This window comes from Amphiprion ocellaris, chromosome 11 (assembly GCF_022539595.1).
Source record: "Amphiprion ocellaris isolate individual 3 ecotype Okinawa chromosome 11, ASM2253959v1, whole genome shotgun sequence".
Classification (NCBI taxonomy): Eukaryota; Metazoa; Chordata; class Actinopteri; family Pomacentridae; genus Amphiprion; species Amphiprion ocellaris.
The window spans coordinates 6,337,540-6,352,118 of NC_072776.1; the positions used below are offsets into that span (position 1 = coordinate 6,337,540).

Genomic DNA, 14,579 nt, shown 5'->3' on the forward strand with positions numbered 1-14,579 from the left:
TTTTCAAAGAAAACCTTTCTGGAGTGTTTTTCATGGGCTCCTTTACATTATTTCATCATATGGCACGTTTTTACAACATGTTTGAAAAATGGCATTTTTTTTCGACATAGTATAGTAAGGCGTTTTTTTTTTGCGGCAAAATTCATGATTTTTTTTTTTTTTTTTTAAAGAAAACCTTTCCAGAGTGTTTTTCACGGCCTCCTTTACATTATTTCATCATATGGCATATTTTTACAATATGTTGAAAAATCACATTTTTTTTTGACAGTTTTTTTGTAGCATGTGGCTCAAAAAACATCATAGTATAGCACGTCACTCTAAAAACTTCATAGAATCGCATGTCACTCCAAAAACATCAGAGTATAGCCTTTGGTCCACACAACGTTGTTTTGTCCTGGCTGTCTGTAGTAGGTGAGGAGCAACACAAAAACAGTCCAAACGCTGGTTTCCAGAGGGTTAGACGAGTATTTATTTGAAAGAGTAAGTTTACAACAACACAACATGTGAGGGGGTTAAAAGCAAATGGGTTTTGGTAAAATAAAAATGAATCAACAGAACTAAAAGTGAACTTCACGTTGACTTTGATGGGCATTCCAACCAGGAACAAAGTAAAAGATAATCATTACGAAAAAAAACTCTTCCTGTTCACTTCTTAAAACCCAAAAACACACTGCAGTAGCACCCTAAACTAAAACTACCAGTGAGTTCCCTGTTTTCCTTTCTGAACAATTCAAAGGTTCCTCTCTATCTCCCCACACATCCACCAACCACTGGAACACATCTCCAAAGTTCTGCCGGGCCAGCTCAGCTTCCCCTCAGAAGAAGTGCCGCCACCTGCCAGATGAAGGAGCCTTTTGAGAGGCAGCTGGTATCGTGATTGGACTGTACTTTGGTCTGTTCCAATCCAGCTTCAGCTCCAGAGACGGCAGGCGGGACGAGTCAACGGAGGCCTGGTGGACGAAGGCATGCAGCTGAGTACAATCCAGAAAACAACAGAGGAGTGCAGCAGCCCAGAACCAGAACAAGCAGAGTAGCATCGTATGTCTCTTAGAAAACATCATAGTATAGCATTTGGTGTGAAAAAACGCCATAATATACATCATATATTGTACAAATAACAAGTCAAAGGAAAGAGACATACATTGTAGAATTGTAGTAATTGTGGGCTGACTGATTTCCTGATTGTCAGTATTTTTTACTGATTTACGGTAATAAATAATTTTTAAAATGGGGCTACTTTGGCTCTGAACCTTTATCTACCTGTGGTCGCTCTGTCTTCTGGAGTGATTTGATTGGTTATACGTCACGAATAAAACTCCTTTAACTTAACATCTGTAAACAAAACAAAAACGTATCAACAAAGTTTTCTGTTAGAGTTTGTGTTCTTCAAAGTTTAACTCCAAGATTTTAAATACTTTCATTTACTGCAAATGAATATCTACTTCAAATGTCTCACTAATAATCATTATCAGCTTTAAAAACCCACAAAACACCCCTCTATACTCGACCACACTTAGTATAGTCCGGTTCCCCCTTCTATAAATCTGCTTGGAATCTTCCACTTCCTGTTTGTCAAAGTGGCCTTCTACCTGGACAGGTTTTGTTGGAGCTCATGCAACAAACATTTTGGGTAACTGCACTTTAATATGGATGGATGACACTAAATTAGAGTCTGTTTTAATGAGACTGAGTTAAGATGTGTAGCTCTGTCATTAAATAGTAAATTATTTCTCAGAATTCACAGAGAAAAGTCTGAAATGTTTGGTTAGGTTAGCCTCCCACGTGTTCTTTGGCTCAGCTAAAGCTAACTCTCTCCAACTTCTGGATCTCTTGAGTTGCTTGTTGTTAAAATATCTTGCTAGAGGTGCTGAAGCTCAGAAAGTCTGAGATGTTTGTTCAAAATAAGCTCATTCTCAAGTCTGATCTGAACTGTCCTCTTTTGTTTTAACTTTCCCTAAACTTAGGAGTTAATGACAGAGCAGCACATCCAGACTCAGTCTCATTTATGTAGAGATTAAACTTCAGTGTCATTCATTGATGTTAAAGTGCAGTTTTTCAAATGTTTGTTGCACATGCTCCCAACCAAAGCAGTCCAGGTGGAAGACGATGTGAAGAGAAAGCTCCAGAGGATGAATATCACACATTTAGGTTGGAAATAAATGTCCATTAATTAGACATTGTCATGCAAAAGTTGGATTTCCCTTTAATGATGTTCAAATCTTTGCTGAGTGTTTTGTTGATGTTGGTTTCTAAATGTTTTTTGACACTCGGCCCCAAAGATTAAAACATTCTACGGCTCACAAGCTGCAACAGTTCACACATTATCAACTATCTTTCTGACTAAACTAAGATAAAAAGTGAAAAACTGCCTGATTCCTGCATCATGAATGTAAATCTTTTTGGTTTTTAGGACAGTAAACTGAATATATTTGGGTTTGACATTTTATTAACCAAAACAAGAAATGAATTACTGGAGAAAACAATCAACAGATGAATGGACAAAGAAAATGTGTTTTCCAGCATATATGGCTGAATTACTCCATTACAAGATACATACAATTTAAATTAAATTTTATTTATATAATGCCAGTTACAGGTCAAATTCTCTCAAGACGCTTTATTTTTATTTTATTTTTTTTCATATTTAAAATATGACAAAGTAAGAAACTTAAAACTCTTGACTAGTCCAATTTATTATTTGGTTTTTAAGAGACTAATGGACAACTAAAATAACTTTCTCCACTAAAACTAATAAACATGAGGTCAAATAGAAGGAACAGTTTTAAATACTGCAGTCCCACGACGACAAGAATAAAGTTTGTCAACAAAAACTAAATCTGCTGGTGGATTCCATTAAAGTCCTAAAAAATGATAATAAAGTGTGATACTAAAGGTTTGTGGTGCTAAAAATCTCTAAGTAAAGATATTAAGTTGAACATCTGGATGGAGGTTGATAAAAGTTGGCTTACCTTCATTTCTCTGGAGTTGACTCCATGGATTTTATGGATGGTGGTTAAAGACCTGCTCTTCTAGTCATCTTCCTTCTCGTCGCTGTAAAAAGTCACTCCATCCTGGCCGACTTCAACACCTCTTCATGACAACTTATTCTGCCTCCGACCTGGTGGAAACTCCAGAAACTCGGGAAAACCCATCGAGACTCGAAGAACTCGTGGAGACTCGAAGAACTCGTGGGGCGGGGGAAGGTGTGGTGGGTGGTGGGGGAGTGGGGGGGGGAGGCCGCCACCCACCTCCCCGCCTACTCTCCGCCCTGACTCCACCCAGACTCCGCCTTGGCTCCACCCATGTGGTCACTTCATGAACTACGATGTCAAAGGGACGACGAATTTATTTCTTTTTATCTGATCTGTAGCTCAGTGAGTTAAGGATTTGCCTATGGAGCTGCAGGTCGCTGGTTCAAGACCAGTCCCTTCTTAAATTTTATCAAAGTCCTGACAAAGACAAAGAAATAAACATGCCGGTGGCGGGTCTTGAACCGGCTACCTTCCAGTTGGTAGTCCTCTTCTTATCCCCCTGAGCTACTCGCTCAGATACTAATTCTTCTGGTTTTTGCGCATTTATCATCTATTTTTTTGCCATTTTCGAGTTTTTTTTTAACTTGAGTCTCGACTCGACCGTTTTTCTCAGGAGGTTGGACTTCAGCCTTTGTGCTGGAGGGTGGAACCCTCAGTTCCAAGACTTTCCAAAGCCTCCACACCTCCCGAGTCCTCAGGACCTGAGCTTTCAGACAGTCTGAGGGCTGAAATTTTCTAAGTCCCACAGTAGTTCTCTGTTAGATTGAACTTTCAGACAGTCTGAGGGCTGATATCTTCTAAGTTCTTGAGTTGTTCTCTGTGAGTTTGAACCTTCAGACAGTCTGAGGGCTGAAATTTTCCAAGTCCCACAGTAGATCTCTGTTAGATTCAACTTTCAGACAGTCTGAGGGCTGATATCTTCTAAGTTCCTGAGTAGTTCTCTGTTAGTTTGAACCTTCAGACAGTCTGAGGGCTGAAATCTTAAAAGTTTGTCAGTACTTCTCTGTTCGTTTGAACCTTCAGACAGTCTGAGGACTGAAATCTTAAAAGTTTCTCAGTTAGTTTGAACTTTCTAGTTAACAGAAGCCTTAAAACTTGTGACCATGAGTCTTGATTTCACATTTAGACCATTCATCTGAGTTCTTCTCAGACCTTGAACTTTGATTCTCTTCACTGAACAGCAAAGTTTGTGGAGATCAGAAGGTAACATTAGTTTGATAAATGCCTTCAACTACTAGTAGACTTTATCTGGAAAGCAGTTTTCTGAAATGAGTTCTTAGTAAATCTGTCCACAATCAAACCAAGAACATAGAAAGAGGAAATGTTTGAAGAAACAACTTGATGTTTTCATTTCAGACTAGAAAACACTTTAAGACTTATATCAGTTTTTGCTCTTTTTGATCGTTTTATTGTCTCTTCTGTTTAATTTGATCTTCTAAAGTCTAACTGGTGTCTTTTCAAATGTTTTGTCTTTAGTTTGATTCTTCTTAAATGTTTAGTTTTGCTCTTTTCTCACCTTTTATTCTTTTCTAATGTCTGATTTGATTTCCAAATGTTTTCTTTTTAGTGTTTAATTGTTTTTTCAAATGTTTTATCGGCTTGTTTGAGTTTTTTTTTCTTTCCCAATATTTAATGTTTCGACTAAATCTTTAAGGTTTTTCTTTTTAAATGTTTTACCACCTTTTAATGTTTAATTTTCTTTTTAAATGCTTCATTGTATTTTCTGTTTAATTCCTATTTGAAGTTTTATTGTCTTTAAGATGTAATTTTCGATAGAATTTAATTGTAGTTAATGTTTAACTATATTAAACAGACAAAATATTGAATTAGATAATTCAACAAGATACAATACATGTCACTATGAAATTAAACAAAATTTTTAAAATACAAATATTAAAAAGTACAGATAAAATATTTTCGACAATTAAACATTTAAAAAATACAATTAAACAAGAAGAATATTAAACATTTTTAAAAATGCAAAACATTTAATTAGATTATTAAACCTTTAAAAAGACAAAACATTAAAAAATTAAATGTTTAATTAGAAAATTACATCTTAAATTTCTTAAATCTTTTTAATAATAAAACTTTTTAAAAGTTTTATTGTATTAATTTTTTTCCTTTAATTGCTTTTTGTTATGTAGTTTATTTCTTTAATCTTCTTTTTCTGTCAAGATTTTGACCCCAACCTTAAAAATGAAACAAATCCTTAAACCACAATGAAAATACTTCTGTTGTCACAATCATGAGTTAGTCAATTATTCAGTTTATCAATTCAACTTTATTTGTTTAGCACCTTTTACACAGATGACAAAACTAAACAAGCAAAGACAAAAAAAACTATGCTAAAACTATGATTAAAACTCAAAAACATTTTTTAAAAAAAGATTTAACATGGTAATAAAGTGTGTTGTGTTCAGGGGATGGAGGGAGTTTATTGAAGTCTTCTGGGGCTCACATGGGAAATCATTTAAAATATAAACTTGATATTCAGTATAAGGAAACTGCAGAGTGACAGAAGAACCAACAATATCTCCTGTTTTCTCCTTTAATGAGGCGACTCTTCTTGTGCTTTCAGACCAAAGAACTACAGACTCTTCACAACCTGCTCAAACTCTTGGTACAGGACCTCACCACACGGGTCAAGAAGGTTTCTGTCTCATTTCTACTCTGAAGCTCACCTTCTCCTGCTCAAACTGCTGACAAATGTTTCTGCTGCTCTAAAGTCTGGTCTCCAGAACTTCCTAAAAACTCTCAAAGTCTCTTCTGCTGCAGGTTGCTTTGTAGAACTGTTCCAGAAAACCTCACTAAACCACATGGAGGGGCCTCAAGATAGTCCAAATGAAACCATACAAAAACCAAACTAGCACAATCCAAACGCTAAAGTCTCCTGCAGCCTACCAGAGAACCTCTGAGAACAGAGAATCAGGACAGGAACTCTTACCTTCTGGACAACCAATGTGGGTTCACAAACAAGAATACAGAATGTGTCTGACCAAAAACCTCTGAAGACTCACTACAGCCAAGATAAAGACACAACTCAGCTGCACCAAATCCACTAATCACTGCACACATTAGCACCATGTGCTAACTGTGGCTAAAGAACCTCATTTACCAAGACAACTATCCAGTACAAAGCCCTAAAACACACCAAGAAACACATTAAAGACGATTTTACTGCTGGAAGCTGCAAGCCAACGCCTAAAGAACACACTAAAGCAATGGAGCCAAACCCGATTCAGTGGTGAAGAGAAGCAGAGGAAATGTTTGACTGGAGCTAAATAAAGCAGGAAGACACTGAGCTGCTCAGGTGTTCCTGATAACACCAAGCAGCCACCTGGACAGCCAATAGGAACACAGCTTACTGGAAGTCCAGAGGGCTGGGTTAGTGAAGGAAATTTAGTTTAAAGTTGAGGCAGAAAGTTGACAAAGAAAGTTGAAAATCACCTTCTGATACCTGAAATCTCTGAGTTTTCACACAAAGAACACCTGAACATGTCAAACTGGTTCCACAGTAGAACCATCATTGTAAAAACTTCATAGTATGGTGTGTTGTTCAAAAAACATTACGACCCGGCTGTCTAGGGTCGCCGAGGAGCAACACAAAAACAGGACAAACGCTGGTTTCCAGGGGGTTAGGCGGCTATTTATTTGAAAGAATACGTTTACAACAACACAACATGTGAGCAGAAAAATCACAAAGTCTGTCTTTAGTTCAGCTGAAAATATTAGTTTTTGTCTTTTTTATTGACCAAACTTTTCAGGAAGTAGATGAAGAATAATTAAAGCTCTCATGTGGAAGTCCAACTTATTTTGGATCCTTGTGGAGAGTTTAGAGTTTGTAAAGCTGTTGAGTTTTTAGAGTCACATGGATTGTTTTGACATTTAATAACCGAGTCCTGAAATAAAATTACAGTTGTGGATTTCTGTCATTTAGTCTGGACTAAACAAATAACAGCAGCATAAATCTCAAACATCATTATGAGGAGTCTGGATTGAGGTTTCTCACTTGATAATGATCAAAACATGAAACTTAAGTTGATTTAAAGAATATTCCACCTTAAATCTTTGAATGCTGACCTAAAAGGTTGGTTTCAGGAAGTATTCCACCTACAAGGTCCTCATACATCCACCTTAAAGGAATATTCCACCAAAAATCCTTGGACATGCACCTAAAATGTTGGTTTAACCGAGTATTCCATCCAAAATCCTCAAAGAGACTTAAGGGGCTGGTTAAAAGGAATATTCTACCTAAAACCTCAAATATAGACTCGAAAGGGTGGTTTAGAAAAAATCCTTCAATGTAGACCAAAAAAGTTAGTATGGAGGAATATTCCACCTGAAATGTAGACCTGAGAAGTTGGTTCGGAAGAATATACCATCCTAAACATCCTTAAATGTAGACTAAAAGATGGTTTGGAAGAAAATTCCACCTAAAATCCTCCAATGTAGACCTAAAAGGTGAGTTTAATGGTATATTCCACCTAAAATTCCCTACTGTAGACCTTGGAGGTTGGTCTGATGGTATATTCCACCCAACATCCTTGAACATAAACTTAAAAAGTTTGTTCAAAGGAATATTCCACCTAAAATTCTTCAATGTAGACCAAAAAATCTTGGTGTAAAGAAGTATTCCACCTTAAATGTAGACCTAAAGGATGGCTTGGAGTAATATTCTACTCTAAAATCTTCCAATGTAGACCTAAAAGGTTTATCTGATGGTATATTCTACTCAACATCCTGGAACATTTACCTAAAAGGTTGGTTTAATGGTATATTCACAGAAGAACCCTTGAACATCAGGCTTAATGGTATATTCCACCAGAAATACTTGTACATATACCAAGAAGTCAGTGTAAAGGAAATGTAGACCTAAAAGGATTGTTTAAAGGAATATTTAAACGATTATTTTCATTATTTAATAATCTGTTATCAGTCAGAACCCTGGCAAACTTATTTTCATCAGTTTTTTTAGTGGAAGTCACAAATAAAGGAGCTCTTGGTTTTTCCCAGCGTTACTGAGTCCAAAGCTGCTGTTTCAACACAGACATGTTCACATGCATCCATAAACCTCTCAGCACTCAAACACCCACAGACAGGAGGCCGGCTGGACTGAGGCTCGGCGGCATCCTCAGACCCACGAGTCGGGGAGTCGCTGAACTTGTTGGTCCGGTTTGAAGGCCTCAGTGTGGTCCAGTAGAAGTCCACGTAGTCGGTGTTGGCTTTGAACCACAGCGACTGGCCACCATCAGGTGGACCGGCTCGTCCTCGTAGGGCTCCTCCTGTAGCCTTGAGGGGACCACAGGAACATTCAGTAGCTGTTGGAGTTCTTCCTGTCGGGCTTGTGGTAGAACGGCTCTGAAGAATCTTGTACTTGTCTTATCTGGAACAATCTAACAGCCTAAACTGCTAACAGCGGTGTAAAGAAGCAAACACACAGGCATAGATTAGGACTCAAACTAGATTTATTTTAGAAACAAATCAGCTTAGAGGCATTTGTTCACACATGTGGCTGAATAGGAGGCCGTCCAATCAGATTCGAGGTCTTCACTCTGTAGGTTGTTTGTTGGGTGAGACTCTTGGACCTTTTATAGAATATTTGATTTCTTAATCTCAATACTGTAGGGTCTGACCCTAAATATTATAATAATGATGTCAATTTAAATAATATTTTAGTGCAGAGTCATAAACTTTAATCAGATAAACTTACATAATAAATATCACTGTACAATCTTAACCTGAACATTTATATTATCGAGGTAAATTTACATAAATCATGATATTCTAGAGTCTTAACTGGAATATTTCTAACATTAATCTTTTTGTACTGTGCTGATAAACAACAATAACCTGACTTTCAGATAATATTTGTTGTCTGTGACTGTGAGACTAAATTCCTCCACATTCTGGAACTGGACTGCATTTCCCAAAATGGAAACATGGACAGAATTTAACACTCAAGTATCCATGGCAACGCTAAAGTTTCTGCTTCTTACCAAAGTTCACGACACAAGTAAAGATTTTAATGTAAAACTTCAGGGATGACTGCTGACCATAAGTATTCTGATCAATACTTCATGATCAACATCAGGACAGATGTTACAACTCCAGCTGTTGCATTAGACTGCAGTTATTCACAGAGAAATTAAAACATCACATTCCTCATAAAAACTAGATGGGACTTTTATTAAATAAAGTGTTGGTGAATAAACAGTGTAAAAAGTGCAAAGCAGCTCCATTAAATGAGGAGATGTGAGACTTCCACAGCATGGATCACCATCTGCTGTGTTGATTCATAGCTGAATGTCAGAATGAACTGAGCTAGAAAAGCTGCTTTGAGCTGCAACATTACGGTCTGATAATCCAACACCATCACAGTTTTCATCTGGTTGTTTTGCTCCAACATGCTGTGAAGTTCAGTTTTTACCTGAATCAATACAGAGATTCTATTTCCAACCAAGACTGGAATAAAAATTAGAATGTTATGAGGTTATTAATGCAACTAAATCCTTTCAGATGGAAGGATTTACTTTTAAGTTGTAATTCAAGTTTCAGTTGGAGCACATTGCATTCACAAAGAAAAACAGTGATACCTTCATAGCAACATTTAATAAACCTAAAGCTTCCCTGTTGGCACATTGGTGGAGTTTGTTACTGAGTATCTGAACCTTAAATCCAGTGAGACGACCATCTTCAGTCGAGGCCAGTCAGAGAACTTCAAGACCTTCCATCAGCTGGACCAGATGTGGCATCATCTCCCTCTGAACATCTGGATGACAGAAGAAAAGACAGAAATCAAACACAGATCACAGAAATACAATTTATTCACTTAAATCATTTTATAAAAGTAGCATGAACTTTATTAAAACTTGACAATATCAGTAATGAAAGTAAATGTTTTTATCTCATGTTGAAGCTAAATTTAAAGTCAATTTTAATGACAGTTTATCCTGAGAGGAGTGAGAATGGAGCTTTTCTTTCCTTTTTAGAATATTCCCTCAAAATATTCTGTTTATTATTGGCTTTAGAAACATTTGTCCTTACTTATTTATATTTAGATACCTCAGACTGATACACTTTGCTGGTTTGCAGATAATTTCATGTACAATGACAATAAAGATCTTCTATTATAACATATTTTGCTAAAACAAGAACTGCAAACCTTCTCAACCATCTCTCAGGCTGCAAAATTCCAACTGCGACCAAGAATTATCTGATGTAGTTATTATTATAATCTTTACTGAACCAGCCCTGGAATTAATAAAAATCTGTATATGGATATGATTTTCTCTGATGGGACCACTATGGAAGCCGTAGTAACAATTAACTATCCTTTGAAGGGAAAGATTAGGTCTTCTTCAGGTGGATTAAAAAAAAATGCTCTCCCTTAAAAAAATGCTCTCCCTTGAAAAAAAAAATAAATGCATACAATAAAGTAAATCTCTTCTGCACTGCACACATACTACACTTTTGTATAACTCTGGATGTCAGAGTAAAGGCAGACAGATCCACCAATCAGCCACAACATTCTGACCTCTGACAGCTGAAGAGAACAACATCCATCATCTTGCTCTAATGCAACGTTCTGCTGGGAAACCTTGACGTTCATGTGGATGTTTGACATGTACCACCACCTAAACACTGCAGGACAAACAACCCCCTAGTCTCCATGGCAACAGCAGTCCTTGATGCCAGCTGCCACCCTCAGCAGGACAAACTGCTCAGGAGTGATCCAAGGAACACGACAGAGCTAAACTGTTCACCTGGGTTCCACACTCCCCACATCCAGATCTGATTGAGCATCTGTGGGATGGTCCAGGATCAGCCTGGTCTAGGTAGGACCCACCCTGCAACCCACAGGATCCACAGAATCCACAGGACATCCCCAGAGGTTCTGACGAACCACTGGGTCAGAGGAGTTTTAGCAGCATAAAGGGACCAACACAGTATTAGTCAGGTGGTCATAATGTTGTACTGTTATATTGTCATGCTGATTATATGATCAGTAAATGCATTACTTTGGAAATCAATGAGTAGACCAAGTATCAGCCAGTGGTTTAGACAGATGCTGTCAAATCTCCCTGTAGAAAAAATAACTTACATTTTGAAAGACAAGCAGCAGGTCTTTGAAAACATATGGGGACCCTTTGTGAAGTACGTCAAAGATCAAGATTTAGCAGACCCTCAGATTGATGAGTGATTGATGGACCATGCAGCTTCTGCACCTGCATTTTTATTTTTGTGTATATTCTCATAGGAATGCATGTGCACTTATGTACTAATATAAGGGCACTTAAGTGCTGATTTTGTTGTGTTATCTTTGAAATAACAGATTGTAACTGGACTTGCACTAAAGTTTATAGAGGAGAGAAGCAGTTTGTTTATTTGTTTGCTGTTATTTTTTTGTTTGTTTTTGTGTTTTTCTTGTTGTTGTTTTTTTTAAAAAGCAGCAAAACAGTTTGTATTCTATTTTATATACAATGCAAAGATGTTTCAATTGCTGTGGAAAACAAAATAAAAATATTGTGGAAAAAAAAAATGTTACCATCAATTATAACATCCACATTGATCAGGAAAAAAAACAAACTCAGTTCATTCAGAAACTGTGGGGTTAAACCTAAAAACATAGACCTCAACAGCAGTTTGTTTCAAAGCAGAACACCAGCTGGTTTTCACTAAAGAAGCTTTCAGAGCAACAATTAAATGACAGTTTTGTTCTCATTAAGTTCAGAGTCAGCCAAAATAATGTACACACATCAGGAAAAGAAAAACTTTTATAAATATTTCATTTGTATAAGTACTTCTATACATATAGATAACTCTTTCAAAGTTTGATCAAATCACGATAACTCTGTGTCCTGTTGTACAATGTTTTCCCAACAGATGGCGCTACCCTCATGAATGGAGCATCAACAAGTGACGTCTACAACACAACAGAAATGTCTGGAAGCCAGTGGCCTCCACTTTGAGCACCTCTTGTAATTGTAGAGGCCAAAGATAATTTTTATTAATCTCCTGATGTCTGAATAAATTTGGTATTGAAATATTTATGCAAGTTTTTCTTTTTCTGATGTGTGTAAACATTATTTTGGCTGACTCTGTATAATGGGTTTCTGACAGTTCACCAGGCAACATCTTTTTATAATAATGACAAACATACCTGCATTCTACAGGAGTGATTTTCCTCATGTGCAGGTAAAGATGTGTGAGGAGCTTAGAGATGACAGGAGCAGGAGTCATCCTCACTAATTCAGCTTCCACCTAGAAACAGAAAGACCACAAACAAACACACTGATAGACTCTCAAACGTTCAACCTCACAGCCTCAAAATATCTGTTTAGGAAGTGTTGTGTTTCTAAATTCTGCTGAAAGCATTGACAGACATTCTCTTACAAGGTTGTGTAAAAAGCAGCCTGTCCTCTGAGCTACTGAGGAATCTTCCTGAACAAAGTTTCTACGTGTAAATCAGCTCAACAAAAACTAAAGCCTCAGTCAGAGATAACAGGTATCGCAAATTATGAACAACTTTGTTAACTCAGACTTTCTGCTTCAACCTCACATAAAAAGGGGAGTTTAACTCATCAGGTGACTGAAAATGAACGGCTTGTGCAGTTCTAGATCCAAAAGCAGGACGTTTCAACTCATGTTTTACTACAAATACATGTAGTAATAAATAAATACAATGGCTGGTTGTTAGTTTATTCACTATTAATGTAATTTTATATGCTGGACTGAACTTGAGCAGTGGAAGAGAGAAGGAATTTAATGAAATTATGGCGATTCAGAGAGATAATGTTGCGCAATGTTAAGCACAGTTTAATTCAAACCAGCTGAATGTTAAACTTCAGTGCAGCTGAACGGGTTTCAGTTAACCTTAAAGTAAAATAACTTTTTTAAAAGCTAAAATACACACCAGAGAAATACAGGTTGAGAAGGTCATTCTAATAATGAGGACAGCTGCTGCAGCAACTAACACAGGTGTTCAGCGGTAAGTTAGCCACCTGTGTTGATTAGCCCGCTAGCTAACTTAGCCGCTTACCTAGCTAACAAGTCCGGACCAACTGCTCAAACACGACAAAACACAACTCTTCACAAGTCGCTGACTTAACGTACAACAAAACAACGCTACAGGTTAGAAGTATTTATCTTCTTACCGTGTTTTACTCCAAAAACAAGGTCAACAGCAGCCAGAGATGCTACCAGACGTGCCGACTAGTGATGTGACCTGATGTGCCGAGGTTTCGAAGCGTGTGCTGAGTAATGGAGGGGGCGTGTCCACGAAGGCTTGCTTCATTTAGGGGAGGAGCCAAAATGATGACGTTCGAAGCCTCGCAAACCGGGCGTACCGCGTGACTGGTTCAGGAAGTGGTTCGCAGGTTTGACGTGTAATTCAAAATATAAAGGGCAGTGAAACGCAATGGATTCCCCGTTCACATTTGTTGGATTTTTACCTGCTGTATCTTTGCATTCAATCGGTTTGAGACTCTTTTTTATAGAACCAGCCAGAAAGAGAACATTCTCCCCTGTCTGGGAACATTTTGACCTGATTTCTCCTAATAAAGTAGGCACACAACAAGTGAAGTGTAATATGAATAACTGCAACAACACCACATACCGCTTGTTCTAATTTCTTCTTTTTCTGGAATTTTAAAAGGTGAAGTGTCTGTTGTGTTCCAAGGAGCTAGAGAAATATTGTCCAAAAAAAGAAGCCACCTGAATCCCAGCACTGTGGAAAAATTGATATTTTTGAATGAAAGCAAATAAAATGTTGTCCCTACTTTTGTTTTACAGGTTGTCACTGTACCACACGCACAGTCACAAAACAACAAGTAGCAAAAGCACAATAAATTTTATTTATATAGCCCTTATTACAATTAAAAATATCTAAGCACTTTACAGAAAGCCAGAACCTGACATCAATCAAGCAGTTAAGCTACAAATCTCTCCCCAGTTTGTTTCCATTTCCCCCTCTGTCCCTGCTATCAGGAAAAGCAGACAATATATTAAGTATATTACTTGTTTATTGGCATTATCATTTAAGCACAATTCAAAGCTTCACATAGCAAAGCTCGTGTCACTATAGGCACTCTGCCTGTTTTACTTTTATTTGTCCAGTTGATGGCACAGTAGAGCAAATGAAGCACCATGAAGCTTCGAACCATGAGTGAAACAATTGGATGGAAAGCCTCAATGCTTCATGAAGCTCCATCTCGCCATCACTGGTGCCGACCATAGATATACATAGACTAGTTACGCTAGGGCGCTGTCTTCTATATTATCTATGGTCTGACCAATCGCTGCTCTCTGGCTCCGCCCTCTGAGAATCTTGTTGTCGTTTGGCTCCACACTTCATGATGACCAATTCCGGTCTCAGAAAATTTAAAAAAAAAAAGACCTTTTTTCGTTTCTGTCTCTTACTGATTTTACTTTCTTGTCATTCTAAATATAAAATGAAAATCAAAGCATTTTTAAAATTTCGTATATCCCTTTTTGATCATGAAAAGGAAAAACGCCTTGTATTTAAATTTTAATATTTGTATTTTA

At 37.3% G+C, this 14,579-nt stretch overlaps 2 long non-coding RNA genes across 2 annotated transcripts; one reads left to right on the forward strand and one right to left on the reverse strand.

Moving 5' to 3' along the window:
• The first annotated feature begins 165 nt into the window (after positions 1 to 165).
• On the forward strand, positions 166 to 6,958 carry LOC129350014 (uncharacterized). The gene is made up of 2 exons (XR_008603209.1): positions 166 to 1,038; positions 5,614 to 6,958. It is a non-coding gene; the product is annotated as an uncharacterized LOC129350014 (long non-coding RNA).
• Positions 6,959 to 8,516: 1,558 nt separating this feature from the next.
• Positions 8,517 to 13,314, reverse strand: LOC129350009 (uncharacterized). Its single transcript, XR_008603204.1, has 3 exons — positions 13,190 to 13,314; positions 12,196 to 12,296; positions 8,517 to 9,804 (listed from the first exon to the last, which is right to left on the reverse strand). It is a non-coding gene; the product is annotated as an uncharacterized LOC129350009 (long non-coding RNA).
• Positions 13,315 to 14,579: the final 1,265 nt, after the last annotated feature.